This window comes from Panthera leo, chromosome F2, assembly GCF_018350215.1.
Source record: "Panthera leo isolate Ple1 chromosome F2, P.leo_Ple1_pat1.1, whole genome shotgun sequence".
Lineage (NCBI taxonomy): Eukaryota > Metazoa > Chordata > Mammalia > Carnivora > Felidae > Panthera > Panthera leo.
The window spans coordinates 58,311,940-58,328,620 of NC_056695.1; the positions used below are offsets into that span (position 1 = coordinate 58,311,940).

At 32.2% G+C, this 16,681-nt stretch overlaps 1 long non-coding RNA gene across 1 annotated transcript in view; it reads right to left on the bottom strand.

Moving 5' to 3' along the window:
• Positions 1-16,681, bottom strand: part of LOC122211206 — a 68,165-nt gene that overhangs the window by 38,671 nt on the left and 12,813 nt on the right. Inside the window, exons 2-3 of the long non-coding RNA XR_006198557.1 lie at positions 4,380-4,417; positions 1,492-1,556 (exon numbers count right to left, since the gene is read on the bottom strand). This is a non-coding gene — a long non-coding RNA (uncharacterized LOC122211206). The remainder of the gene's footprint in view (positions 1-1,491; positions 1,557-4,379; positions 4,418-16,681) is intronic.

Below are 16,681 nucleotides of genomic sequence, written 5' to 3' on the forward strand. Positions count from 1 at the left end.
AAAATCGTGTTTATTCTTTAAGTGCCTTTCACTTGTTTCATTAGTTAAGACTGCTTTTTGCCTTTGATATTTTTACAATTTCCTCTATTTTTCAAATTGCCTCTCACCCCAAATAGTTTCAACCTAGAACTTCCTAATTATTTCTAAACACAAGTTCCAATGTTGTCTGTCCTTGTTAAGGTACTGGGCTGTCAACTAATAACAGAAATAGGGTTTATTAAAAACCAAAAACTAAATGCAGATAATTTATTTAGGTTGGAAGAAACCTCCATATTTCATACAGTCATAATTCCTTGTTAAATTAAGTTGCCTCTCACTTGTTTGCAACGTAGTTGTAACCCTAAGTTGAACATTAAGGAAAGAAAATTTAATGGTGGTCCACAGACCCCAGTTCATATCTGCAAAGATATCTCTCTACACCCGCCTAACACAACATTGCATAATTCATTACACAAAGACACAAAAATATCAGTTCAAAGAATAAAGTATTAAATATAACTTATTATCAATAGATTATCATTTTTAATCTAATCAATTCAACACACACACTTCTTTAACCTACTAGGTTATGTCCTGTTTTACTACCACCTCACTGCACTTCTCTCTACCACATTTCTAATTATTATTAAGACTATATTCAGTATACACAGAGATAACTCATCTAGTACTGGATCTAACCACTCACTTCTCTAAACCCTTCCCTAAGATCTTGTTTTCTGTCCAAATTTACCAGCCCACTTCTGTGGCCATGCACTGAAATTTGTCATTACTTGGGGCACCTGGGGGGCTCAGCCAGTTAAGTGTCTGACTTTAGCTTAGGGCATGATATCTCTGTGTGTTCGAGCCCTACATGGGGCTGTCTGCTGTCAGCACAGAGTTCGCTTCGCATCCTCTGCCTCCCTCTCTCTCTCTGTCCCTCCCCTGCTTGTGCGCTCTCTCTCTCTCTCAAAGATAAATAAACATTTAAAACATTTAAAAAACAATAAAATAAAATTCGTCATTACCTGTTACTTAACTATTAAAATATGTATTTCAATACTCTCATCATTTCACCACTACTTCCCCAATTCTAGCAGATTTCCTCTTAGTAGTATTCAGTTTGATAAGATTTCAAATAATGGGGATAGCTAGTTCCTTAACTTTACCCCATATCATCATTCTCCAAGTCATGATTTCCTTTTATCTTATTTAGATCTCATGGTCCATGCTTTTATCCATATGCATACCTTCATTATTTCCTTTCCCTCCCTTAGTTTCCATCAAAGAACTTATTTTAAAAAGTGTAAACCAGTAAAATGATGCCTTCTTCTGTTTTGATATATTAAAAGAAATGAACATGACTGGAAGGGAAAAAGGAAGGGATCTCGTGCAAATCACTTTACTTTGAATTTATGACCCCAAAAGACCCCTTGCAATTTCCCAGCAACGCTTTCATATTTTCAGAGTCAATCTAATTTATCAGTCTGTGATGGCTATTTCATATCTTTTTACCTTTTCAATTACAAGCAGTCCCTACTCTCTGTTCGTCTTCACTAATGACCATCCTTATGATTTCACTGCAAAAAAAGAAAAAAGATATATAGAGAGAACTGCCTTAGTTTCCTACTTCCAAAAAAGACAAACTGGCTCTGTCTAGAGTCTTCTATTCTCTTTTCTCTCCTCATTACTATGCATGAACTACCTCTGCTTTGATCTAAAGCTAAACCTTCCATTTTCCTCTCACCTATTCAAGGTAATTGCTCTCCAGATTTTTCCTTGCATCTTTAAATTTTGACACTGGCTACACCTTTGGATATATCTATGCTGTAATGTCCCTCATATTTAACTAATTTTTATGCACTTCATGAAAATACTTGTTAAATGAGTGAATGACTTAATTAATGGCTCCCAGGAGTCTACCTCTATTTTCTTCATAATTGTGAAGATAATTTTGTCACCTGTCTTCCATTCCTTCTACTCTTTTTTTTTCAAAGAGCAACTAATCTTTGGAAAAGGAAACAAAATTTTCCAAACTTTCAGGCCCTCACTTTTAAGAAGGCTCCCAGTATAGTTTTAAGCCAGAAATAAAAGGGGAATAGTGTGCATTAGTCTTCTTGAACAATTCCCTCTTAGTTTAATGTAAATATTTTGCATTTCTGGCTATAGTTTTTATTGTGGACACAAATTCTACCAACAAATAAATCACCTGAGGATGATACATACCACCCTCACTTTGCACGGTAGTGCAGAAAAATTAAAATGCAAGCTAAAGCTATGAATAGTGATCATAATAATCAATGGGAAAAATACAATTGTCCATAAATTTAAAAAAAATATTACAACATTAAAAACACTTTTATTGGTATACATGCATAGTGAAGTGAAAAAGCAAAGTTAATATTTACTTAGTTTACTGTATCTTAAAATATTAGAAGTGTTAAAAATTAAAATGTTTTATTTCTTCATAAAAATTCACCAACAATAGTTTGAACAATACTTGTCTTCTCATTTTATGCCTTACAATACAGTATATCCTTTATATGTATTGGAAATTGTGATGAGAATTTCTAAGTTCTGAGATCAGCTTTCAAAATTTTATGCTTAGAGCTTTAAATGTCACAAAATATCTCCAAGAGTTCCATTAGTGTGTGTGTGTGTGTGTGTGTGTGTGTGTGTGTGTGTGTGTATGTTTTGTTTGTTTTGTTTTGTTTTGTTTTGTTTTGTTTTGTTTTAGGCTTCACAACCTCTGAGACTTCATAATTTTTTTTTTTTTCACAACAACTTTTTTCATTTAGGTCGATAAGCTCACCCTCAATAAATTCCTTTGGTGAAGACTAGAGTCTCTCAAACTTTAGCAATGCCAACATCACCACCGTCTGCTCTTTCTTCTGTAACTCCATTTAAATTCCACTCAAATTTCATATCCAGAATTATCACCTTTCGGGTTTTGGCCAAATCCCTCTTTAAAAAAATGTTTATTTATTTATTTTGAGAGAGAGAGAGAGAGAGAGAGAGAGAGAGGTGGAGAGGGGCAGAGAGATAGAATCTCAAAAAGGCTCTGCATTGTCTGCACAGAGTCCAAGGAACAGAGTCCTTGGGATCAATCCCAAGACTGTAAGATCATGACCAGAGTGGGAATCAAGTGCCAGACACTTAACCGACTGAGCCACCCAGGCACCCCTTCATATCCCTCTATTGATGATTCATTCTGGTAAACTGTCATGAGGGTTTATCACTTGGAGATAAGGAGGCAATACAAATACAACTTTTGTTTTTGCATGAACTCAGTAATAAGACAGTACCCAATTATAGACAGACTTCAGAAGCGGTATAATTGGTCACTGATCATGATGGACATCTGTGATATGCATAATGATTTATGGACAGAGCAGTTTGGAGCAAAGTTTATCTTTCAATAATTATCTACAATTAATATAGACCAGTAACTGACATTTAAGTAATATTATTGAGATACTGGTGTTATTTGAACTGGGTTGACGATAACGTGCAAAGCCAAGATTGCTTTATTCAGTTGTGTTATTTTATACTTTTGAAAGTGTCTTGCTGTAGGGATAATACTGAAAATTTTGCAGTTATTTCATAGTAAACCTAGGCACATTGTACTCTTCCAACATTTCAACTTGTCACAACAGGCAATGCTATTTTTATGGCAAGGCATCTTAACTTTTTCTGGGTTATAAGATCATATCCTCCTAAGCTGGTATGTGTCTCCCTTTCCTACATCCTGCATAAAATCAATAGAGTTGTAAAGTGAAATATGGTATGCAATTTCCATGTTTCTATGCAACCTTATCACTCATTGCTGTGTCTTAAGAAAACAAATGGCTACTAAAGGTGACCGAGATTTAGGACTAGGAGATGATCCTAAAATTAGAGTTTTAAAGCCTTAGGTCTGCATTGATACAGTAAAAACTACAGTTCACCTTTATAAATGTTGGATTATTCTAAATACCATAATTTTATCATAGCATGCCTTCCTTTGTCATTATAGTTTTCAGTTGAAATTCTAGTAATTATAAGTCCAAAAATGTGCAGGAGGTAATCAGAATATATAGCTTAGTCATAAAATATCATTTAGAATATTTATTCCCATTACTCCATAAATTTATCACCTTATTTGTTTTGTTGGTATCAGGTTATTAGATGGCTTTGAACAATTTACTGTCTTTTCTCTGAGAATATAGGTCCCATAGTTCTGAAGGTAAGGAATCAATTTGCCTGAATCGCCAGAATGCTGTTTTTAGTCTCTTATCTTTTTTATACTTATAATCTTCCTCAAGCAGCAGGAAGAGTAAGAGTTTTATTCTTTGCCATCATGTCACTAGACTCTTCCACACAAATAAACATATTAAAAATATAAATTAAAAAAATATACTTACCACTTGCTGCTGATTTAGAAAGGTTGATTCCAGGGATTCTTTGGAAGAAAAGGAACAAGAAAAAGGGACATGATAGAGCAAAACAGAAAATAAAAGAAAGAGGAATATTGTACAGTCAGTGTCAAGTTGTTGGGATATTTTCAGAAACAGACAAATCAAATTGAATCTGCTAATTTGAAGATACTAAGGCCCCTTCCATCTTTATCCACTACATTCTGAAATTTGGGGCTATGGTAATGTAAACTGTGGGGTATTTGTGAAAGGAAAAACAAATAGATAAGCAAATATAATGTGTACTGGTTTATGACTAAAGTTCCACTGTGGAATAGGAAGAAAAAAAAGTTAGGCTTTCCAAAATATGGTCCTGAGTCAACTGGCTATACCATAGAAAAAGTGAAATGAAACTTGACTCTTCTCAAAGCATCCACAACTAGTTCATAATAAATTGTAGATATAAAGTGTTTAACATTATAGCTTATAGAAAAAATATAGGAAAAAAAAAACCTTGACATATGGCAATACTTCTTAAACAGGATATATGAAGTTCTAAGTTAAAAAAAATTAAAAGGTGTATCTAAAGACAGCTTTGATTTAGGAACTGCCAAGCCACAGACCGGGGTAAGATACTTCCAACACATAAGCTGAATTTTCCAGGGTATGAAAATAACTCATTCATTCCGATAAGAACAAAGATAATTAAATTTAAAAAATGAGGAAGAGGCCTGAACAAACAGTGCTTCACAGAAAGCCAATGAATATGTGAAATATTGGCCAATCTCATTGGTCATCGAGGAAATTAAATTCACAATGAGATGCCACTACATACCCACTGGAATAGTTAAACACTGATAATTCTAATTGCTGGGGCTGATGTGGAGCAACTGTTTCTATCATTAAAAACACATGAGGGTAAATTGGAAAATAAGCACAGTAAAAGATCATCAATACCATTAGTCATCAGGGAAATGCCAGCAAAAATGACAATGGTAGTTAAATAGCATGGTAAAGGCATAAAACAGGCATATAAACAAATGGAACAGAATAGAGAGCCCAGAAATAAACCTATACATATGGTGTCAACTAATCTTTGTCAAGGGTTCAAGAACATAGTTTCTTCAATAAGTGGTATTTGGGAAAGATGGGTATCCACATGCAAAAGAATGAAATTGGACCCCAATCTTACACCACTCAAAAATATTAACTCCAAATGGATTAAAAACTTAAATGTAAAAACTGAAAGCATAAATGTCCTAATAGAAAACATAGGAGAAATTTCCTTGATATTGGTCTTAGCAGTGATTTCTTGGGTAAAACATTAAAAGCACAGACAACAACAGCTAAAATAAAAAAATGAGACTCATCAAATTTAAAAGCTTCTACATAGCAAAGGAAACAAATTGAAAAGTCAACCTATTGAATAGGAGAAAATATTTGCAAACTATATATGTGACAAGGGTTAATATCCAAAATATATAAGAGACTCATACAACTCAACAACAACAAACAAACAAACAAACAAAAAACAATTGAAATAAAAAGTAGACAAAGGACCTGAATAGAGATTTTTCCAAAGAAAATATCCAAATGGCCAACAGGTACATGGAAAGATGCTAAACATCACTAAATATCAAATGTAAATCAAAACCACAATGAGACATCACCTCAAATATCTGGTATCAAAAGACAAGAGATGACAAATATTGACGAGAATATGGAGAAATTAGAACCCTTGTAAACTGTTCGTAGGAATGCAAATGTTACAGCCATTATGCAAAACTCTATGTAGTTCTCCCCCCACCCCCACCCCAAAAAAATAGAACTACCATGTGATTCAGCAATCCTACTCTTGGATATATATCCTAAGGAAATAAAATCAGCATCTCAAAGAGATATCCAGACTCTTATGTTCATTGCAGTTATTCACAATAGCCAGAATATGGATACAACCTAAATGTCTTTTAATGGGTGAATGGATAAAGAAAACATGTGTACACACACACACACACACACACACACACACACACAATGAACTATTATTCAACCATTTAAACAAGGCAATCCTGCCAATTGTGACATCACGGATGAATCTGGAAGGCATTATCCTAAATGAAATAAGCCAGACAGCAAAGAACAAATACTATATGATATAACTCACTTGTGGAATAATAATTGTAATCATCATCATCATCCCCATTACATAGGAAACAGAGAATAGAATGGTGGTTGCCAGGGTCTAAGGGGGTGGAAAAGGGAAATGGGGAAATTTAGGTCAAAAGGTACAAACTTTTAGTTACCATTTTTGAAGATCTAATATACAGCATGGAGACTATAGTTAATAATATAATATTGTGCATTTTAAATTTTGTAAGAGCAGATCTTAAACATTCTTACTACCAAAAAACAAACATACACAAACAAAAAACTATGTGAGATAATGGGTGTGTTAATTATCTTACTTTAAACATTTTTACCATATATATATATATATCAAATCATCATATTGTACATTTTAAATACTTACAATTATATTTTCCAATTATTGCTTAAATAATCTGGCATAAACATAAAAAATAAATAAAAGGCATAAAATGTTTCAGTTATGCAACTTGAATTAATTCTAGAGGTCTGTATAGCATATTGTCTATAATCAACAATACTGTGTTTTGCACTTAAAATTTTGTCATGAGGTGAAATCTCATGTTAATTGTTCTTAATATATGCAAAAAAACCAAACCAAACTAAAACAAAACAAAACAAGAGACACAAAGGAACTTTCGGAGGTAATATCTATGTCCATTACCTTGATTGTGGTGATGGTTTTATGGGTATAGGCATACGTCCAAACTCTTCAATGTATACATTAAATAGGTATAATTTTTTATATCAACTATACTTCAGTAAAGCTGTTTAAAAATAAAAAGTAAATGTTGGACAACAGGAGGTGTTGACAAGAAGATGAAATAAATGGAAGTCTAATGTGTTGCTAGTGGCAATGCAAAATGGTAAGGCCACATTCAAAAAATGTATCGGTGTCTTACAAAATTAAACATATACTTACCATACAATTTACCAACTTTATTTCTAGGTATTTACTTAAAGGAGATTAATGTTTATGTACTATGAAGTTAATATTTATAGCAGCTTCATTTGTAATATCCCCAAACTGGAAACAACCTCAAAAGGAGCAGATACTCTCAGAAATGTATTCTGTATGTTGATACAATATAATACTAATTGTCAGCAGAAATTGACATTTGCAGCTGACAATGGATCAATGGATCCAGTGGATCCAATAGATCAATTTAAAAGATATGCCAAGTGAAAGAAGTATGGGGTTATAAAATATCTATTTTTATGACATTCTAGAAAAAGCAAATTATCACAGCAAATAGAGATCACTAAGATACCACATGCAAGGAATAATTGACTCTCCCCCGAAAAAAACCCAAATCCCAAAGATTTATATAAATAAAGAAGTAACCTTCTAGTTAATATTAATCTAATTAAAATAAAAAATCATTTTGGGGCGCTTGGGTGGCTCAGTCTGTTAAGTGTCTGACTTCCACTCAAGTCATGATCTCTTGGTCTGTGATTTCAAGCCTCGGGTCAGGCTCTGTGCTGACAGCTAAGAGCCTGGAGCCTGCTTCAGATTCTGTGTCTCCCTCTCTCTCTGCCCTTCCACTGCTAGTACCTCTGCCTATCTCTGCCTCTCTCAAAAAAAGTAAACAAACATTAAAAAATTAAAGTAAAATGATAAGATAAGAAAGATAAAAATCATTTGGGCATTCAAGTGAAAGATTTATTTTTTTTTCTTAGAGAAAAATCAGAGTTCACTCAGATTTTTCCACCTCAATATTCAGCACATGAAAACAATGGTGTGACTTTTATGCTTAAGAAAAGCTTGCTAAATGGTTTATACCTAGCCAAACTGCCCATCATTATAAAATGACTACCAAAATATTGAACATAAGAAATAATTTTCCTAGAGTCCTTCTTAGGCAACTACTAGAATGTAGCACTCAACCAATCAAGAAATGATAGAAAATTAGTCTATGTAAAGACTAAGGATCAGCATGGAATAAAATTAAAGTGAAATATGAAGCAAATAGAATTATGATGATATAAGAGGATGTTAACAATTTAAGCTATGGAACTGTAGAAATGATCTAACAAAATATTAGGAAAAGAAGGAGAGGAGAGAAAAATATGAGATATTCATAAATACATCTCATGTGAGAAGTTTTCAATGAGTGGTATTAGGAGGAAGGAGAAGCAAACAACAATGGAAAAGATCTTCAAAGAGTATACTAAAAGATCACAATGTATGCTATGATCCCAATAAAACATATAAGGAACATCATATTTATATCTTATGAAATAATTTTTATTATAAATTAGAAAACAAAACTATAATTCAATGTTATCTTATTGAATTATGAATTTCTGAAGATCAAAGATATTTAACACATTTATATTTTCCTTTTATGTTTTCTTATATAATAATTCCGTGTGTGTGTGTGTGTGTGTGTGTGTGTGTGTGTGTGTATATATATATAATCAGTTTCATAATGTAATAATTCAAACTCAGTTCCTATTCTTTTTTTTTTTTTTTGGTTATAAAATTAAAACAAAATTTAATTAGTATTTCTCAAATCAAATCGATTCAATAGAAGAAAATACCTCTGGCTTATCAATGTTCATTTATATTAATGATATAATATTACTTATAGTGCATATATATCTAATTTAATTATAAAATCAAACATACACAAATTAAATATAAGCAGTAATACAAAACAAATAAAATTCCAGTTAATAACTATTTAGTGGGATCAATTATGTTGTTTTGAAGACGATAAATAATTTTAAATACTGGCTTATTTTTAGTGAACCAAAGAAATAACAACAAACATCAAAATATTTACATTATTAACTATTGAATGACTATTAAACAATTGAATAGTAAATGGAATATATTTTATAACTATTAATATCTTCGCAATTACAATTGATTATAGTTAAATAATTGTAAATTAGCTACCTATTAGCAACTTTGCTATTACATTTACTATAAATTAACTGTTAGAACTTGATATGTACAAAACTGGACCTTCCTAAAATGGAAGGTTCCTTTGCATTTGGCATAATTATTCTACCATGTGAAGTGTGTAATTCTATTACACCTTTTTATTATACCTTAACTCATAAAGTATTATGTGATATCATGGCTTTTCATTGGTGTTACTATGCTTTTTTTTTTTTTTTTAATATTTATTTATTTTTGAGAGACAGAGTGAGACAAAGTGAGACTTGGGGGAGGGGCAGAGAGAGAGGGAGACACAGGATTGGAAACAGGCTCCAGGCTCTGAGCTGTCAGCACAGAGCCCGACGCGGGGCTCAAACCCACAGACCGTGAGATCATGACCTGAGCCGAAGTCGGACGCTCAACCGACTGAGCCACCCAGGCGCCCCTCTATGCTTTTTTTTTAATAAAGTCAACCTAAGTTTCAGATTTGATAATGAACACAATTGTTTGTATTTTCACATTAAGACAAGCCAAAGTTAGTTTAATGAGATATACTTATCAAAAGAGTATAAATTAAATGTTGTCACTTTAAATACATAACAACTTTTCAATGCTAAACCCAAACTTTGGCTCTATAATTGACTGGTACTGTAAAATTATGGAGTTGCCATCCAGAGGATTTAGAATAAATGGCAGTTAACAAATTATTATAAAATTATAAGAAAGATATGACTCCTTGAAAATGTATCCTAGATTTGAGTGGCATTGGACAAGATCTTATCTAAGGGTAATCCTAAATGCAATAATTATACTTATTTATATTATTGGCTTTAAATACCCAGAGTTTATTTTTTTAAATATTATTTTTCCAAATCCCAAAACAACTTGGTGGCATTTAGAATCTCTCTCTATTTTTTAAATATTTAATGATGTCTCTTCATTCTCTATGCTATATCTTTAAAATTCTGGCTGACAGGGGCTCTGAAACTACTCTCAAAATAAAATAATAAATTGTCCTTACTGCTGGGTCTATGGTGTCACTATTGTCCATATTCAGAAGATCCAGCTGTTGAAGCAGCCTTTCACTCGGGGACTCATTACTAAGTAATTACTCAACCTCCATGGTTTATGTGTAAAATTATTATATTTAAAATGCTGAAGTATTTGCAGAACTTCATTATGCCTTTGTAGTAGATATGCAAAAGTATATTAAAATATGTGATCAACTTTTCTATGTGGAGGAACAGTAGTAAAAACACACCACTGGGACCTGAAATTTTACGTTTCACATAATGTTAAGATAACTCCAGGGAGATTAAATTAAATAAATCATACATTTCATTCTTGTAGTATATAATTACAGGGATGTTATTAAATATTTGCAAGTAAATAATCCTCCTTGACTTTACACAAATTTAGAGAAAGCAATATTTTCAGGGTTTCCCCTTATATGCATAAAGAAATGTTACATAATATATTATGATTTAACATTATTACTCCATTGCTTAATATTCATTGTTGTTGCTTCATAAAAATACATTTCAAAAAGTGAAGAAGTAATTTAGCTTGAATTCAGTGTTTATTAGTGGTAATGCTCAATCTTATAGCTTAAATAGATGCTCCATGAAGATAAACAAAATAACAGAGTTCATTAAAGAAAATAGATAATACAGTAGGAATAGAAGAGCATTTTGTGAAAAATACCACCAATTTGAATGCTTGGTAACTGTTCAAATATATTTTTCTTCTCACTAAAATCTAAGAATATCTAGAACAGTAGGTAATAATTTGAGGGAAGTTTTTTCTGTTTCTTTCTCCAGTTTTTCAAGGACATTATGATGTTAGAACTTCAGATCTTAGGTTCAAAAGAAAATTTCCAGGAAGCTTGTGAATGGCAGGCTTATAAGGATTAAGACTCAAAGTTGAATAGCTGAAGTCCAAATAATGACTTTGATATTTCTTTCGACCTGTTCTATAAATCAAGGTGAGGGCTCCTCAGTGAGGAAGAATGAAGGTCAATAGACAGGAGGTGTTTGGCAGCCTTAATTTAACTAATATGCAAAGGCTTTAAAACATTCTTTTTGTAGTACTTGGATCAATTACTAAATCAGACATAAAAGGTCTAACTTTCAAGGAAACTAAACTTAGGATTCAGTCTGCAGCATTACGGAACCAAAAGAGTAGCCAGCACTCAGCATGGAGTGTGATGTTGTTGCATAAGTAAGAAAAGGGAATTACTTTCCAGTACTGTGGATTTATGATCTGTGAGGAAATGACTTTCAGTGTGGAAATTTTCAACATTAAGTGTTACCCACGTCAAAGAATAGCAAAATTGGGAGGGGAAAAAAAACAACCAAAAAACTCTAAGAGTATTAATTTTGAAGTTAGAAAAGTATTAAGATATTTCCTCATTTTAGACAATATTTGTTTTCATATAGAGAACAATTTTGAAAGCAGTCTCATATGAATTTAGAAATTCTTTGCAGGAAGGCAAATTACTGGATCTTTTTATTTTATGATATACATTCTTCAATTAATACTTATGTCCTTACTAACCAAGAAGCCAGGTACTTGGGGAGTCAGTAAGATATGAAATAAACAGGGCTGTTGTGGTCATACAAATAGCCTAGCTTTGCTTCTGGGGGAGAATTTTTGGGCAAGTGACAGCCTCTCTAATGTCAAGTTTCTTATTTTTATAATGGCATAAGGATATCTACTTCACTGGATTTATTGAGATAATATGTCAGTGACCTGGCACTTTGCAGATATTCAATAAACATTCATTTCCTTCCCTTTCAAAAGAAGTAGCTCAGTGTATTGAATGCTACTCTAAATGTGCTATCTGAAAACTTTTGTGGATACTGCCATTTGCTAAACTGTTTTTCTCTACCTACAAATTTGGTAGTAAAAATGCCTGACTGACCAAAAGCAGAAAGATTTTGATGGTATATAAGATAAAAAGTTTTAATGTTTTCAAAACCTATAAAGGATAAACGCAATGTAAGTTACTCTCATAAAATAATGGAATGTTACAGATATAAAATATGTAAAGCATACCATTTTATAAAATGTGAAGTATCTATATTTCTACAGTCCACCTTTACAAATAAAAATTTACTTAATGTAATGAAAACCACATGTGTCTTTCCTGTCACCGTCCCTATCACTTACCACCCTCCACACCCATATGCAAATAACTACTGGTCTAATTTAACATTCATCATTACTTTGGTTTTCCCTGTGTAGTACTTAAGCATTTTCCCATAAATATTATCTTGCATGTTTTGATTTTGTTGAATAGAATGTGTTATGCTACCTGTATTATTCTATAATTTGATTTTTCTTAGATGTTATACAGTGAGATATAACTTGTTAATATACAGAATTCAAATTCATTCATTTTAATCTTCCTTTCTTTAAGGAAACTGGGCTACATGACATTATCACATATTCTAAACACAAGAATGGCTAGATAATCATAGTCACAAATTCCAGAGAATAGGACAGCTATATCAAGGGGAGGAGGCTTTGAGGGCAATCTTAGAATTCTGCCTGTCTCATTGTTCTAATTCAACCATCCCTTGATTGTTTAAAATCCATGTTTTTCATATCAATTTTAAAATCATCTTATAAAATTTAACAAAAACCCTCTGATTGTATTCATTGCATTTATATTAATATGTACATATAGGATAACTGGCCCTTTATGATATCATATTCTCCTAACTTCTAAATGTGACATATGACTATTTCATTTTAGTATTCATTCTTATGTACAATTAATTCTATTTTTTTTCTTGGTCTTGAACAATTTTGTGTAACAATTGTTTCTGAGTAACATTTATCTTTTTAAAATTAAATTTGTGAATGATATGTTGTAAAATCATATTTAAAACTGTTTTAATTGGGTTGGAGAGTTCAATTACATTTTTATGAATTTTATTAAAATACAAAATACATATGTAAAAGTATAAAATAAAAGACATATAGCCCCAAAATTTTCTCATGGTGAAACCACATTTAAAGTCAGTGCCCAAATCAAGAAATGAAACACTAATGGAATCCACAAAACACCACTAGTTACCTTTCTACTATCTGACTTCCCACTCCCTATGTAGACTCTAGCCTGTTTTTTTTTTTCTTCTTATACTTGAGGTGAAATTCACATAGCATACAATTAATCAATTAACCATTTTGAAATGCACAAGTCTAGTTTTAAAACTTATTCATCATCTCAGAAGAACATTCTGTACCTTTTAAGTAATTTCTTTTAGTATTGGTTTGTAGGTTTCAGTGTACTAGTCTTTCCCCTCCATGGTTAAATTTATTCCAAGATATTTTTTGGATGCTATTACAATTGGATTTGTTTTATTAATTTCCTTTTTGGATTTTTCACTGTGGTTATATAATAATACAAGTAATTTTTATATGTTGATCTTGTATGGAATCATGTCACCTGTAAATGGGCATAATCTCCTTTTTCCTTTCCAATCTAAAGGTCTTTTATATTTCTTTCTTTCCTAATTGTTCTGGCAAAGACTTCCAGTACATTGTTGAATGGCAGTGGTGAAAAACAGGCAGCCTTACCTCATTCCTGATCTTGAGTGAGAAACTTTCAGTCTTTCTCCACTGAGTATAAAGTTAGCTTTAATTAATGCTGCTAAGGAAGTTTATGCCTATTCATTCTCATAATTCTGTAGTATGTTTTTTATGACAAAAAAGTTCTTAATTTTAGTGTGGTAATTTTCTTTTTTTTTTTTTCTTTCCCTTCACTGCCACTAATTTTTGAATCTTAAACTACAAAACTTTGCATATAATAGGGTCTTAAAGATACTAACCCATTATCTCCTAAGGGGAGAAAAAGACACAACTCTTGCTTTACTTTTTTATATTTCAATCAACAATAACATAGAATGTATATATGCTCTATGTACACACATATCTATACACATATACACATAGAATATATGTATGTGTGTGTATGTAGATGAAATAGCATTAGCTAAAAGTTCTTCTTTTCCATATATTGTCCAATGGCTTAGTATTATAATTGAAAAGTCCATCTTTTCCTTACTGCATTGAAGTTTCATGTTGTAATAAATCAGGTGACTTTATATGTGTATATCTATGAAAATTTTTGTTCTGTTCAACTGAACTTTTCTGGTTTCTTTGTACCAATACTATACCATCTTAATTATAAGAGCATTACAATAGACATACTATTTGAAATGTAAGTCTTCCTATTTTTATTTCTTCAAAATTTCCTTGGCTCTTATTTACCTTCTCCATTTTCACATGAGTTTTAAATTTTTTTTAACGTTTATTTATTTTTGAGACAGAGAGAGACAGAGCATGAACAGGGGAGGGGCAGAGAGAGAGGGAGACACAGAATCTGAAACAGGCTCCAGGCTCTGAGCTGTCAGCACAGAGCCCGATGCGGGGCTCGAACTCACGGACCATGAGATCATGACCTGAGCCGAAGTCAGACGCTTAACCGACCAAGCCACCCAGGCGCCCCAATTTTCACATGAGTTTTAAATCAGCGGCTTGGTTTAGTACACACAGAATAGACCTGGGATTTTGATTTAAATACATTGAATCATTAATTCATAATACACTTAATTTATTCCTCATCATTGTTTGCCTTATTGTTGCTATATTGTACTCTTCAGTAATTTTAACACAATTCAATTCTTAATAAAAATTCAATTCACTGTAGAAAATCTCCAGCTTTTCAGCTATTTTTGAACTTTTTTTCTTTCCGTATTTTAGAACATACTTATCATAGTCACTTAAAGTCCTTGCCATCTAATTCCAATATCTGAACCACCCGTGTATTTGTTTCCACTGTCATTTTCCCTTGATGTTCAGTAATACAATGCCATTATGTAGCCTACCTAATAATTTTTATTTAATGACAGACATTGTGTATGAAATATATAGAATACTCAAATGAAATTATCTTTCTCTAAAGAGAGTTCTTAGTTTCTACTACTAGGCATAAATACTGTTGTTTGATCAATTTTTTTCCAATCAAGAGGATTAATCAATTTATTCTAACTAAGAACTATTTTATTTGAGGCTAGATTGTACCTCTAGTAAGGTTCAGTTAACCTCTGTTTCACTGGTGTCTTTTTAGTGTTTTCGTACATCAAGCCTATTGTATTCTGCAGGTGGGTCTCCCTTCAGGACCATACTAACACCTGGTTGTCCAATAAGCTTTGCACAGATTCTCAGTCCCTGCTGGCATTTCTGACCCTCCTGGGTTTTCAACAAATGTCTATCTTAATATTTCCTCTAATGCAGGGTTTGGCAAACTCCTGCCTACTGTCTAAATCCACTATCCTTCATCACTTCTCCCTCAGGTTTGGGTAGTTTAAAGATTAAGAACTGTTCATATATGTTTTATGTTGGAAAATAAAGTAAGAATAATACTTTAGGGTACATGAACATTATATTGAATTAAAAGGTCATTATCCATAAATATAATTTTATTGGAATCCGGACACATTATTCATTTTAGTTTCATCTAAGACTTCTTCACCACCAAAGCAGCAGAATTGAGTATTTGAGACAGAGGCCATATGTAGTGTTTTCTCTACACTGCTGCCCCTGGCACTAGAAACTGTAGTGAGAATTCTATGACATGACAGCATTGTGAGTGTCCCATGTATCACCTGTCTGTGTGAAAAAAAACAAACAAAAAAATTTTCAGAGATATATAAAATCTCTCTGTAGGTCATCATCAGCAGATGAGCAATCAATTTTTAAGATAGGGAATATAGACTTTGAACCCCAATTAGGAAAAAAAATGTTTTTTTTAAGAAGAATCCCATTCTGATATTTAATATATTTGTATTTTTGAAAATTGTTATTATATATTAAATTGAATCAATAAACTATTTGGATATTTGTTATTTCTCTAAATGTCTCTAAATAATATCCTCACTTTTTATTCTCGGCCCACAAAAACTAAAATATATTATCTGACTCTTTACAGAAAAAAAAAAATTGTTACACCCTGCTCTAATGGGTCCTATAGACTAGTTGTTATTTTTCAAGGCTGCTAACGATTTCTGCACTGTGACTTGATTGTGGTAACCTTATAATACAAATATCCAAATATCTGGTATTGCAAGTGTGTACTTCTTTGTATCTTTAATATTTTAAAAGCTATTATAAATTCATTATAAAATCCAAATAGCATTGCAAAGGCTTTGAAAACTGAACTCATCGGAACTATAGCCCACAAAAGGCCAGTGTAACTTAGTGCCTG